The following is a 15,006-nucleotide window of genomic DNA, read 5'->3' as shown; positions in this document are numbered from 1 at the left end:
AGTATATCTTCATTGTAGTAATGATTTCTTTGTTTTTTTAAAAAGATTTTATGTATTTATTTGAGAGAGAGAGCGCAACGAAAGAGAGGGCACATGAGCGGGGGGAAAGGGGGGTGGGAAGGCAGAGGGAGGGGAAGAAGAAGACTCTCCGCTGAGCAGGGAGCCCGATGTGGGGCTCGATCCCAGGACCCTGTGATCATGACCTGAGCTGAAGGCAGAAGTTTAACCACCTGAACCACCCAGGTGCCCTTATAGTAATGATTTAATAATGTTCATCTGTATATATGTTTCTTTCCCCATTAGAGGGAGTGTCATTTCCTCTGGACATCTTTAGGGCCTAGAATAGTGTGTGAGTACATAATAAATACTGTACTTGTGGAATGAAACAAATAAATGATTGGTTAGGCCAACCAGCAGGTGGAATGGCTGAAGAGACTATAAAGGTGTGGTTGAGTATATTTGGGGAGATTCAAATACAATAAAGCTGTCTAGTTAGAGTCTTAGGGAGGCACGTCTAAAATATGAGCATATCTATGAAAATTGACTAACTGGTGAGTTAATGCTGAATTATTTTTCCCTTTGGCATTAGTCTAAACAATTGAGAGTGAACTATTATAAACATGATTCTTTTTTATTTGTTTATAGAAAACATACAAAGTGAAACCTGATGGGCTCTATTATTCCAATCCCATTTGTCTTATTATTATAGAGTGAAGCTTTTAATATCTATATTAATATTTATAATTTGAGTATATATATATATAACTGAGCACCTATGTACTAAATAAATTATAATATATAATGTTATCATTGAGCCTGTATTTATAATTCTTTTGAACAATCATGTACAATGTTCTGTGCAAAGTACTTTACAACGCTTAGCAATAAAGCAATGCAAATCTGTGTTATTTCCTGACTTATTACCTTTCAAGTGATCCCTCATTGTTCTACAATGAAGTTCAGTTTTTAGGCAAAAAATCTTTTAAATCAGTTTTCATTTTAGAGTTCACCTTTTCTAGGAAGGCATTACTGATTCTCCAACTCTGGATTAGGTGATTCTCCTAAAGCCACCCACTGTTTCAACTAAGTTGAAAGACCCAAATTCTAAAAATAAGTATTAATCACCCTCCACTAATTTCTTATTACTTACACAAATGTCCTGTTTACTTTTATATCCTCCAGTATAGATTTCTTGAGGACGGGTGCCTAATATAGTTCTAGAACAGTGATTGCTAAATAAAAACTGAATGAATAAAGGGAAAATTACATTAAAAAACAAGATAACCAAACCTTATCTATTTGTCACGCTCTTCTTGCTTTGCAAAACACCTTCACATTTATCCTGTCATTTTGTTCTCTTAACCGATTTGAATCATAGGCATTATCACCATTTTAGAGATGAGAAAATTGTGTCAACACACGTGTTCCAAGAAACAGGCAAGAAGGCAGGAGTACTTGGACGTGAGTCCAGATCTCCCACCAAACTGAGTAGCACCTTCTCCACTACATCTCATGGCCTTCATTAGGGACTGGCTCCTAATATAAAATTGCATATAAGGGATATAACTTCCGGTGGAAGGGTATGATTGGAAGTGCTAGCTCTGGCACAAAACTGAAAGAAAAGATGTGTTTTCGCCTTTCTCTCATTACTTCAGTTTAAAATATACTTTGTGAATTTTTAATATAAATGATGAACAAATACACTTCAGCCTTTCCCGAAAAGCTTTCTCTCAGCTCTAACTCTCACCTACCTATTTCCTTCCTTCTTTCCTAAAGCTCATAGAGGGCGCTAACAAAGTGCTACTCACTGGTTGAGCGGAGCTCCACTCAAAACACACCTCACACTGCAACTGAAAGGCGCAGCGCCACCACCTCAGACTTCCTTCTCCTTTCCAAGGCAGGAGGCGTGGTCAATTTCCCTCATTCAAATAAAAAACCAGGAGATTTGCATGGGGAACGGCTGAGCCGAGAGCCTATTGGCTGTTAGTACCATGGGCGTGGCCAATATTACGACCATGTAGCCCCGCCCACATCAATTTGCATAACGGCCCGGCGCGTGCAAGGGAGAAGCGGGTTTGTTTTTGAATCTGCGGAGGCGGCGGCGGCAGCGGCGGCGCGGCGACTGAAGCGCGCGATACTGAAGCGGCCGCGTTGAGGACGGTTGCGCGGAACGGCTCTGTAGGAAGGAACTTGGTTCCCCCTCCCTCATCTCCCGCCCCGAAAGGTATATGTGACTCCTAGGGGCTGTTATAACCACATTTTCTTAAATTACTATTGTATTTATGAAGAGTCAAGACCGCATTATGGCGGCTGCGGGAGTTGTGTGTGCGCCTGCGCGGTTGCGGAGCTGCGGGCGGGCGCTGCATGGGAGCACGTGATCTTGCGGGTCGGGCTCTAGCTGCAGTTGTGCAGCTGGCGGGGCGGTGGCTGCGCAAGCGCAATATTCATTTTCAAGATCTAATGTTCTTGTTGGACGCCATTTGGGTTCTAGATTTAATTTTCCTCATTCTTGAGGAGTTTCATTTTCATATCCTCAAATTCCCACATTTTTCAAGGAAAACGTTTCTCTTGTGTTTTACTCTTATACCGACCTCAAACTCTTTTTATATTTTTCCGATTCTCTGAGAAGCTGTGAACTTAATTTTCTGTAAAAATGATTGTCACTTGTGGTTCTCGATTATAATTTCACTTTTAGGGTATTGCTGGTTTCAAGTTTATATTTAGGGAGATAAAGATCAGCACCTAGTGGTGGTCTCAGGGGAAGTACATTTAATTGAACTGTATATTTGTAAATACATTTTTAACCCTATTTTTACCAGTTCTCTTATCAGGGAATGTTTACAAAACAGAAACAATTTGAGTTTTGGAAATATGAGGGGGAAAGGGTATTGGAAAAATCAAATCTCAATCTAAGTTAACGAAGTCTTAATTTTATCAGTTTGTGTGCTTCTGATACTACTTGCATTTGAGTTTTAGATTTTTTCAGTCTCTGAGCTCTTGGCCATAACTGCTTCAGTTTGGACATTTTTGTTACTCTGACTTTTAAAATTAAGTCTTTTTTTTTTTTTTTAGCATTTTATTTGTTATGTGAAATAAAATTTGGTTGGTAAATTTTTCTTATAAAGGATTCTGCAAAGAACTAACTAAACTGAGGCCTTTATGAAGAATTAAAAAGTTAACCATCAATGAAAAAGAATCAGTTGATTCTTTAAAAAAAACGCCCCATATACGTGTGTATGAGATACAGTTGTGTTTGATTTCTTAGTGCTCCTAGTTTTCATTTCTTAAAGAAGGTAGTTGTAAGTATGCTACTGATTTATTTTAGTTTACAATGGTTGTGTCACTATATTTGAATCTTATATAACACCCCTGGAATAAGTGTTACACAATTTGATACAATTCTGTTGTGCAAATTATTTCTTACTGGGCTAAAAATTTGTAACTGGTTTTCATAAACTTCACCTGTGGTTTGTGTGTACAGTAATTGGTTTCTTGGTTGGTTATATAACACTAAGTTTAAATCAGTCATCTGCCAAATGAAGAAGTGGCTAGTACTTTATAATGGTTGGTTAGGGACGTTTTTCTTGCCCAAAGCAAGTACCGTTAGTATTAAGTAGATGTTATTGAAAGGAATAGTTTTGGTTGGTGGATTTTTTAAAAATGACGTCACATATGAGATAGAATGGAGTGATAGGAAAGAGAATTCTTTTTTCTCAACAGAAAATTAGCCGTTCATATAATTCCTGGACCTCTGGACTCTTATACACAGAAATATATTTAGAGGGCAGTTGTGTAATCTCTTCCCTTTTTATACTTCTGGGGTGGATTACCCAGCACACCCTTCCCCCACTTCCTGGGACATTATTTCAGATGTTTAGAGTTGAAAATATGTTGTATTGTCTATAGCTCTATTTTTGTGTATTTATATACACATACATATTTAAGTTAAGAAAAGAACTTTGATCTTAGGGCATGGTACACTTTGCACTTCCAGAAAAGTGAAATATTTTGGTTTGTATATTTAAGCTTATGTTTTCATTTGAATGTACAAATGATTGCCTCTTAGGTTAATGCTGAAGATTGTAGTACTTGAAAACACTGAGGAACGTAATGTATAATGTAAATATTTCTTAGTAAGATAATTTTACTGTTTGTTAGAAAGGCAAATACACTTCTATAAACTTGGAAAACCAAGACCAACGAATTGTCTGACTGTCCACTATTTGTTTATTATTGTTCTTTCAATAACAAGGGTGTTTTGAAATTTTAGTTTGGTAGTTATGATACCACAAAATTTTGGCACATATGCAACATATATAACATTAAGACTAGATTACTTATGGAACAAATACTAAGTTACTGGGGTCATTTAAAACCTTTTTAGTTTTGTAGATTTTAAATATCACAAAATGTATTTTATTTTTATTTTTATTTTTTTTAAAGATTTTATTTATTTATTCATGAGAGACAGAGAGAGAGAGAGAAGCAGAGGGAGAAGCAGGCTCCCAAGGAGCAGGGAGCCGGATGCGGGACTTGATCCCAGGACTCTGGGATCATGACCTGAGCCGAAGGCAGACACTTAACCGTCTGAGCCACCCAGGCGCCCACAAAATGTATTTTAGACAAAAGGTTTGTTTAAGCCATAAACCATTAAAATTGTCTTTTTTTTAAAAATTATGATCTGAATATATGATACATATATTTAAATACTTTTTTTTTTTTTTTACTTATTATAGCACATTTGGAAAGTATTGAAAATTAGCAACATTTAGAAATAAACACTCTAAATGTTTTGGTGATTTTTTTTTTTCCATGGTGGATCAATCAATAAATATGGATTGCTCAATAAATATTGATCAGTTAATTTTTCATTTGGACCATAATTTCATTCCTATTCTTTTAATTCAGTGTCATATATGGACATTTTCCCATTTCCTTATTCTTTTAAAAATACTTTGATTTTTTTTAATATATAATATTCTTTTGAAAATGTTTAATGGCTACATAATACTGTGTTTTGAAAATATCCTAAATCATGAAATATTTTTCGAATGTTTTTAAGTGGTTACATAATATTGTTATCTCTAATAAGAATGTACTGTGACTTACAAAACATTTCTTTTATTGACCATTTGTTTGTTGTCTTTTTCTCTGTTACAAATAATGCTACAGTGAACATCCTTGCGCATGAGTCATGAACTGCGTCTCATAATATTTCTTTGAAATTACTGCTTCAAAGGGCTTTTAAAGTAATTTACACAATTAATAAAAACTTAGTTTTTTTGAAAAGCATTTTCCATACCACCATCAATTTGGTGGCTGAAAAATAGTAGCTCATTAGTTGTTGTTTTTTTTTTTTTTTTTCTGATAACTAGTGAAGTTGAACTTTTTAATGTTTATAAATGCAGTTTTCTCATTTTTGTGAATTAGCTGTTTGAGGCTTTTTAATGTATTTTTCTATGGTGGATGTTAATGTTTTTCCTATTGGTAACAGCTATTTATCTAGCCCTTTGCTATTCATATTTTTAGCAGGTTTTTTTTGTTTGTTTTTATTACTATTAAAATTGCTTACGGTTTTATATATTCAGAAGTTTTCCATTTTTATGTAGTCTAATGTACTGCTTTTTTTTTTCTTATTTGTGATTTCTTCCAGGACTTCTTTGCCTAGAAAATTGACCTGTTGTGGGATGAACTAAATATTCACCTATTTTGCTTATTTTTTCTACATATTGTAATGATCTTAAAAAATATGGTTTTAATCTGTATGGTGTTTATTTTGCCCTATTGTATGAAGATGGGTTGCTAGTTTCCAGTTTTTCCAAATACCTAGTTTTCTTAGAATTTTATTTTGGTGATCTCTTTTCTTACTGCTTTGAGTTGCTAATTTTGGTCATAAGTTACTAGGTTTGAGCTATAGTTCTGCTTCATTTACTAGGGATATTTAAATTGGAGTCCATTGGCCTCAGGAGTTCCTATAGATAGGCTTTAAGAAGAATCCTTGATCGTTCCATGGATTCCTTGATGTATACAACTTTATGTGAGTGTGCATATGTGCATTTTTCTGGGGAAAGAGTTACAGTTTTCATCAGCTTTTGACAGGAATCATGTAATCTAAAATCTAAAAGCAGGTTAACAAGCACTGGGCCTTATTCATATAGCAGTACTGTATTGTTTCATTTGCTCTAGTGCTGTAGACTATATAAATATGTGGAGGGGCAATACTCATAATTCCTTTTCAATTTTCTTAGCTAGTCTTCCCTGATTTTGCAGATGAACTTTATAGATTCATTTGGTTAAATTTTTAAAAAGCCAGTTATTTGAAGTTTTGTTTAGAATTGCATTAAACCTAAATTGGGGTGAGTTTACATCTTTATACTGTTCGTTTTTTTTTACTCATGAATAGAATACACTTCCTGCAGATTCCACAAAATCTCCTTTTTTAAAGAACACTGGGAAAATTTGTGGTATCTGTTACTTTTCATTAAGGTGTTATTTTACTTGTTTCCTAGTGCTGATATAATGTTAATAGGGATAAATTGTTAGAGGATATAGGACTGCATTTCTATTTTTAATCTGCCTTAGGACGTGGTGATATGAAAATAGTGCAAGTATGAAGTTAGAAGTGGGAAAATAGGTTGGCAAGTTAAAGAGTTCTACAACATTTGAAACCAAAATTTTTCTTTAACATAGCCTTTTTTTTTTTTTTTTTAAATAGAGGAATGTTGAAAAATTATTCATTTTTCTGGCCAGGATGGAGCCTAATCACATCTTTATTTTTAGTCTCTTTGGTAACTGTAAGTTATTCTCTCATAAGGATGTTTTCCTAATTACTAGTATAAATTCATTGTCCACTAAATCTTTTCTTTGTGCTGATGAGTTTCATGAAAATAAATCTAGGAAATAGGCAGAAATCAATTGTTAAGATATTATTGGCTCTTATCAAACTTTTTAAATGAAAAATTCCCATATTTGGGTCTTTTCCAAGCAAAACCATTTACAGAAATTTGCATATTTTATTTTTTTTATGAGACCTTTGCTCTTACTTGAAAACTTTCTCTAGTTCTGACAAAGTATGATACTTGGTTTTTTAGACTATAATAGGTGAGGAAGAGCAAAATAGTAACAGGAGAAGTGCTACTAGAGAAACATATGGATAGGAGCAAGAAGTGCTGGCTAGCATCTTGATAGTGAAGAGGGGTCAGGTTTCAGGTGTTAGAAGCAAAAATTTAAAAACTTTTTTTTTTTTTTTTAAGATTTTATTTATTTATTTGACAGAAACACAGCGAGAGAGGAAACACAAGCAGGGGTAGTGGGAGAGGGAGAAGCAGGCTTCCCGCTGAGCAGGGAGCCCGATGCGGGGCTCGATCCCAGGACCCTGGGATCATGACCTGAGCCGAAGGCAGACGCTTAACAACTGAGCCACCCAGGTGCCCCTAAAAACTTAGTTTTGAGGTCATTTAGTTTGGGATTTAGTATTCCGAGAGCTGAATCAGTCTTTGTAACATATTCATTATTGTAACTGATGATCTTATTAAGGATTTTGGGTCATAGAGAATGTTTAAGAAGGCAAAGAACTGTATGATTTAGTTTCGAAAGGCTTCTATTGTAATTTTTAAGATTCATACATGGGCATATGTACTTTCTCAAGGGAGTCGCATGTGGGGTCTATTATGGGTAAAAATTAGGTGATGTTTTAACGTACTGTAAATGGTAGAGTACAAAAAATCATCAAGTAGCTCTGGGAAGCCATAGTCCCTGTAAGTTCCCTAGGGTATCTAGAAATTACCCATCCATTAGTGGAGCTTCTCTTGAAATTTTTGCCCATTTGACCTCATTATGTTCTTTACAGAGCACAAAACTTTAAAAGTGATTTTGCAGTGTTCTTTCTCAGATTGTCTTGAAATCTAAAGAGTAAGTCAGTGGTTTATCCAGTCATTTTGGCTTGTTTAAAACAGAAATGTGAATTCCAAAAAATTAAACTTTGTTTATATATCCTTCAAGTTAAATGGTAGAAACCCATTTTGTATTGGAAATAGACAGTATGAGTGCTGCGCAGCATTTTCATTTTTTTAATGCCTGCAAAATGAGAAGGCCAGGGCACCAGTGCTTGTTTGTACAATGTGAATGTCTTCAGTTTTGAATTTTGATCATTTGCATTTTTGAGTCTTTAAGAGAATGACTCCGGCATCTCCTTGGCTTCTTTCCAAAAAATGTGATAGGCCTAAGGGTACAGTTGACAGTGCTTTTCTCAGAGACTTTCTAATTGGACCTATGTAAATATGAAAGTCTGAGAAATGAAGATGACTTATTAACTTTATCATGAAAAATACTCATTTACTCATGTCTGTAGTTTTTCATTGCTCAGAATATTATAAAAATACTTTGTCACTTTGTATCTAAATAACTAGGAATAACTAGCTGTATACCCTTTAATTTGGGAGGGAGGGCCCCTTTGTATGATGTGAGGTTGTATTGTCATAATGTCTTACTGTACAGTTCTTTGTCCCTTTCTTTGTTGTTTGTATAGCCCTGTGCTCTTTGGGGAATTATTGTCTTGGTGGGTGGGTACCTAGGAATTATGTGTCCAGTACTTTATGGCACTTTTACATTCTTTTTTTTTTTTTTAAAGATTTTATTTATTTATTTGAGAGAGAGAGAGAGAGCATGAGAGGGGGAGGGTCAGAGGGAGAAGCAGACTCCCTGCCGAGCAGGGAGCCCGATGCGGGACTCGATCCCGGGACTCCAGGATCATGACCTGAGCCGAAGGCAGTCGCTTAACCAACTGAGCCACCCAGGCGCCCGGCACTTTTACATTCTAATGAGAATTTGACTCGAATGTTAGAGTAGTGATTCTCTGAACTGACAGAGCCATTAAAGGATTTCTCCTTGAGTCAGTAATTGTCAAAGATAATGCCGTCCAGTTTGTAAAAAGGTAAACCTAGAAGGTGAGAATAGAATCTGCCATTTTGAGAACCAGGAGAAAGTTTGGTGAAACAGTGAATGATGTGACTGCTTCAGCTCATTCTCAACTCAGGCTTTGGAGTTTAGTAGGAATGTATCTGCCCTGTTACCCTTATTAGATTAAGTGATTTAAAAGGAAGAAGTGAAAAATACGGAAGAGGAAAGAGAATATCTTTGAAATTTTTTCTTATTTCCTATTAGGTGTTAAATGTCAGGAGCTAATTGGATTAGAATAAAGGCTGAACTGCTCTGTGAGACTATTACCATGGTTTAAGGATGATAAATGTTTATTTCTCTCCTGTAACAATACAGAAAAAGACTGTTTCGGGTTTAAGGTGGCTTTGACTTAACATATGGTTCCAGGTTGAACATGGCTACTCCCCAGTTTAACCAACCAGGGGCAAGAGAGAAAGGGCAATGGGAGTATACACCTCATTCTTTTGAGAATATGATCTGGAAATGGCACGTATCATTTTGATTCATGTTTTATGGGTGAGAACTTAGTCATTGGAACATACTTAGTTGGGAAAGGAAGGCTTGGGTTAATGTAGTATCTAGGTGGGCAACCATGTGCTCACCTAAGGAATTTTATAAACCAAAAGAAATGGGTGTTAGGGAACAACTAGCCCTTTCTGCTATAAAAGTAAGCTGGAGAAGTAGTCTCTCAAAGTAATTCATAATTTGATATTGAAAACTAGTTTTTTGTTTTAAGAGTTATAGTTAAAATTCTATGTCTTCCTTGGTTTCTTCTTCTTCTTCTTGTTTTTTTTTTTTTTTTTGAGAGAGAGAGAACAGGGGAGAGGCAGAGGGCAAGGGAGAGCAAGAATCCTAAGCAGGCTCCCTGCCCAGTGTGGAGTCCAGTGTGGGGCCTGATCTCATGAAACTGAGATCATGACGTGAGCTAAAATCAAGAGTCAGACGCTTAACTGACTGAGCCACCCATGCACCCCTCTATATCTTCCTTTGAAGTGGAATTTTGAGAGCTTTGTATTCATGATTTGTGGTTGAGATTCTAGTTATTATATTTACCTTATTTGGTGGAATACTTCCCCTTTCTGCGTGACTTTGCAAACATATTAAAGTCATGTTTAGCTTTGCAAGATTGGGATTTTAATTTAATATTAAAATTTCACTGTAATATTTTTGTCATTTATTCAGTTTAATGTTTTTAAACTTTGCCAGTTAACTTGCTTATTTTAAAAGGATGAAAGATTGTGGGTAAGGACTGTGGGTAATGACAATTGTGAATGACAATTGTTTGAACTACTTGTTTTAATCTCAAAGTTGAGTTTATATTTAATTTTTTTTTTTTTATTTTTAAGTAATTTCTGCACCCAACTTGGGGCTCAAACTCATGACCCAGAGATCAAGAGTTTCATTCTCCACTGACTAAGCCAGCCAGGTGCCCTGAAGTTATGTTTTTATCATCTTTCCAGATCCTATTTTTTTTTGTAACTGTATATGTGAAATATACATATTGAAGATAGAAAATGTGATTTTTGAGGACCTTGTAATGTACACAGGTAAAAAGATCGTGGTTGTAAATTCTTTGCATATAGGTAAAACTTACTTGATTAATAAGTAATTAAAAGCAGCTTTCTATATAAGTAAAGAAATAGTATTCATGTAAGGCACAGAAAGTGAAACTGTAATAGGGGGAGATCAAGGAAATCTTAGGGGAATTGTATTTTAAGGGATGAATTAGAAGGATATTCTCAGGAAAGGAAATAAATAGGGTGTTCAGAGTATCAGAAATGAGAAAGAAGGTAGTGTGTTTGGAGAACTCTGAATAGCTCCCTGGTATACGACAGACATAAGAGCCTTGATTTTTGTAAGAGTCAGTGCTGCCATGGTGCCTACATAATATACCTAATAAAGGATGTTGTTATTCTTAGCTGGAAGTTATCTAATTTTTTTTTTTTTTTTAACACTCTGCTTTACTTCCTGTCTCACTTAAAGGCATTTATTCCTTTCTATTTCTATGTTTATAATTGTGTAGTGCTTCATAAGCTTTCTGCAGTTAGGAATTATATCTTATTGATGTGTCTGGCAAATGTCACATTTTAAAGAAAAACCCCATCTAATTTGGAATGATAAGGCCACTATTAAAAGTATAAGATTGCTTTCCACATTGCCTTCCTTAATATTCAATAAATATTTGCTTATTGAAAGACTAGAACCCTTTTGTTTTAGGTGGAGGTGCAAGAAAGGGAAGTAAGATATGTTAGTTGCTTTTTTTCATTTAACTCATGATTATCCACAGATGTCAGACTTTTTTTTCTAAGTAATTAAATACATAATATCCTTAAGCACCCACTGGATAAATTGTCAAAAGATTTTACAGGCACTTCGCATATGAAAAATTACAAATTGTAAGTCAAGTTTTAGGAAAAAACTCTTCCATTCATTCATTAAAAAATAGAAGAAAACAAGGAAACACCATTGCTGATTACCTATTATTAAGTTTCTGAGATATAACTCTGCAGGACATAATGTATGCAACTTAATAAGGTTTTGATGAAAAGATGGAATGACATAATTATTTTGTGTTTTAAGTTTGTGCAATTCTTTCCTTTCCCACCAAACTTAAGTGATTTAAAAGTTGGGAGATAGCAAAAATGAAGAAAGAAAAATGCAGAGAATTTTCCTGAAATCAGTAATATGGTGATCTGGAAAGAACAGTAATTTTATATTGGAATCAGGGCATTTAGAATCTCCCAGTTGTATTAATATAAAATGGTGGTACCACCTACCTGGTAGGGTGGTTGTGAGGGTTAAATGAAATTAGATATAAAAAATGGTTAGCAATTTTTCTTGGCACATTTTTCTTCTCTGTCTTCAGTCAATTGATGAATCAATTAGTCAGGCATGAATATTTAAGAGGCAGCTAGGTGCAGCTATAGAGAGCCCTTTAATGCAGGAGATTTATAGAAGATGACAATTCTTGATTACTGGAGCTAGAATTAAAAAGTTTAAAAAGTAATTTAGAAAAGTAGTTTTATGATACCACTCACTAGTAGGGCAAAATAAGCATTTAAAGAAGTAGTGTATCTGCAAAGGTTGAAGGAGTCTAGATTTAGGACGGTTTTATTTTAGAAGGTGTTTAACAAAAGCCCTGTGAAGTTACTAAATTTACTAAGTTTACAGTAAGCTTCTTCATGGTAAAGAAGCAGCCATTTTCTCACATTAATTATTTATCTTCAAAGTTTTTCAGTTTTTTTCAGATAATCATTATTGCCAAAGTTAGAGATGAAATCATTTATTCTGGGGATTAGATCCACATATGCTTTTTTTTCCCCTCCCTCCCCAGTGTGCAAAGTGCTCCCTCCCCCTTTATTTACTTTACAGGTATGGAACTTGGTGGACATGCTCACTCAAAGTTGAGGCAAAACAAAGTGTCAGTTTTCTTCCATAACCATTCCTGTGGCCAAGCTCCTGCCGCTTAAGACACAAATTTGACCACATAAGTTTGTTTAATGATCTTATTCTTTATTTTTTTTTGATACTTTATTTACACAGGTCTAAAGAGAAGTTGTTTAATACCGAAAGACTTCCTTATTGTCTTGTTAGCAAAACTACATACGTTTGACAAGAGGTTTAAGAGTTAACTTCTGTCTAGACGTTTTGTAAAGTGTAATAATTTATTTATCTGCTTGATTACAAGATCAGGAACCAAGAGCCATCTAATTCATCTCAATGAGTTTTCATCTGCAGTACTTAAAACTAGGGTCTTATGGTTCTGAGATTTCCATATTTGTCAATATCATTGTCAGTTGGGAAGAGTGATATTCTTTATTCCTATTAAACCTGGGAATCTATAAATTAAAGAAGACCTACTAAATTAGGTTCTGGGAGGACTTACTAGGCATCATTTCTACATTTGAAATGCAGTCATTTCTACATTTGAGGAGCAGTCCTTTTTCCCTGTCATACCTTATTATAAGCTTTCTCTTTTTAAATGTCACATTTCTCTTGTAGTCATGGTTACCAATTTGATTTATCCAGTTTTATCCTGATAGGAAGGAAAACATTCTTATTGGAACTATGTAAAAAAGTAAAAAGATTCAGTTTAGATAAGGCCAATCAATATACTCAGTATTTTTCTACAGAATTGCTCTTCAATTGTTCTGGTGGCTTCTTATAACCCATATTAAGATCTTTCACAAGTTATTTTTTTCCCCTGGAATTCTGAGGATATTGGATCAAGATATTATTTAAATTATTATTCATACAAAGTACATTTTAAATTGAAGGTTAAAGATAGATTAAGAAGAGTTTTCCCTATATAACCATTAAAAATATTACCCATAGTTAAATCAGTTCATTTAGTCCTAGGTAATTATTGTTTTACTCAATTAGGGTTAAGTAATCTACTTACACAAAGTTGTCTGCACTGGACCAACAGAATCATAGAAATCCTGACCCATTCTCTTGGTATAGTTATGACAGATGTTGATTCATGAAGGTAATGTCAACTTTATACCAGGAGGCCTATATCCTGGAGTCTCTTCTACATAATAGTAATAGTTAAGATGATTTGGTATGGTCCTTTACCTAAGGATCTTTTGATGTTTATTTAGTAGACAAACCTCCCTCAGGTACGGTGGCAGCAAGGATCTTAACTCATTTTTGTTTGAGTTTCATTGCTACAGTTGGCCTAGTTGCCCTCTACATGTGGACACTGCTGTGATCAGAATTATATTTACCATGTAGGGAATTCCTTTATTCTTTGCGTAGCACCTTTGTTTTCCATGTATCATGTCTTCTTATTGGTTTATTCTGTCATTAGGGGAAGGAGACCCTATTGTCTAGTAACTTTTTGAGAAGGAGTAAATGGGAAGTATATTCTTTGAAACCAGGAGTGTGTGAATATTGTCACTATATTTTTAGATACTTGATTGATAATTTGGCTAGGTATAGAAATCTAGGTTGGAAAATATTTTTCTTCAGAATTTTAAAGGCACTGTTTCATTATCTTTTTGCTTTTATTGCTGAGAAATCTGAAGCCATTCTTATTTCTGATTTTCCCCTCACTGGAAGTGTTACTCTGTTAATAGTCTTTAGTGTTTTGCAGTTTCACTGTAATTCTTTGATGTGGATCTGTTTATCATTGTTTGCTGGCATTCATCAGGCCCTTTCAGTTTGCCGACTCTTGTTTTTCAGTCTTGGAACTTTTTCTTAAATGATTTCATTGGTGATACCTTTCTTCTGCCATTCTGTCATTCCAATGTGAATTATTGGAGGGGTACTCTACTTTTCTTAGATTTTATTTCCCTCTTACTTACAACTTTGTATTTTTGTTCAGTTAGATTTCTTCAACTTTATCATCCAGTTCTTCTACTGAGTTCTTAATTTTTTCTATCATGTTCATCATTTCTACTTTTTGGTCCTTGCCTGTAGTATTCTACTTTTTTTTTTTTAAGTAAACTATGCCCAATGTGGGTCTAGAACTCATGACCCTGAGATCAGGTTTCATCCTTTGCTGATTGAGCCAGCCAGGTGCTGCTAATATTCTATTCTCTTTTTTAAAGATTTTATTTATTTATTTGACAGAGAGAGAGAGACAGCGAGAGAGGGAACACAAGCAGGGGGAGTGGAAGAGGGAGAAGTAGGCTTCCTGCAGAGCAGGGAGCCCGATGCAGGGCTGGATACCAGGGCCCTGGGATCATGACCTGAGCCGAAGGCAGATGCTTAACGACTGAGCCACCCAGGTGCTCCAACTAATATTCTATTCTTGACACATGACTGCAACATCTTTTCTTATCTGTGGATATTAATTTTTTTGAAGTTTTTTTTTTGCATAGTTTTTGTGTTTTTTTGTTTTTGTTTTGGCTTGTTTTTGGTGTCTATTTTCCATGTTAGACTTTAATCAGGTGCCTTTTTCTTCCTTGCCTGACTATATTATATGTTGTGGAAGATTAAAAAGTTGATTAGAGGGGCACCTACGTGGCTCAATTAGTTAAGCATCTGACTCTTGATTTCAGCTCAGGTCATGATCTCAAGGTCATGAGATTGAGCCCTATATGGGGGTCTGCGCTGGGTGTG

The 15,006-nt window shown here is 35.0% G+C and overlaps 1 protein-coding gene across 1 annotated transcript in view; it reads left to right on the top strand.

The window, feature by feature from the left end:
- The first annotated feature begins 2,069 nt into the window (after positions 1 to 2,069).
- Positions 2,070 to 15,006, top strand: part of ATF7IP (activating transcription factor 7 interacting protein) — a 126,045-nt gene continuing 113,108 nt past the window's right edge. Inside the window, exon 1 of the mRNA XM_035028176.1 lies at positions 2,070 to 2,224. The gene's annotated coding sequence lies outside the window, so the exon portion shown is untranslated. The remainder of the gene's footprint in view (positions 2,225 to 15,006) is intronic.

This window comes from Mirounga leonina, unplaced genomic scaffold (assembly GCF_011800145.1).
Source record: "Mirounga leonina isolate KUSES-001 unplaced genomic scaffold, KU_Mleo_1.0 Mir_201, whole genome shotgun sequence".
Classification (NCBI taxonomy): Eukaryota; Metazoa; Chordata; class Mammalia; order Carnivora; family Phocidae; genus Mirounga; species Mirounga leonina.
The sequence above is the reverse complement of the archived record's forward strand: the minus strand, read 5'-3'. Positions and strand labels throughout refer to the sequence as shown.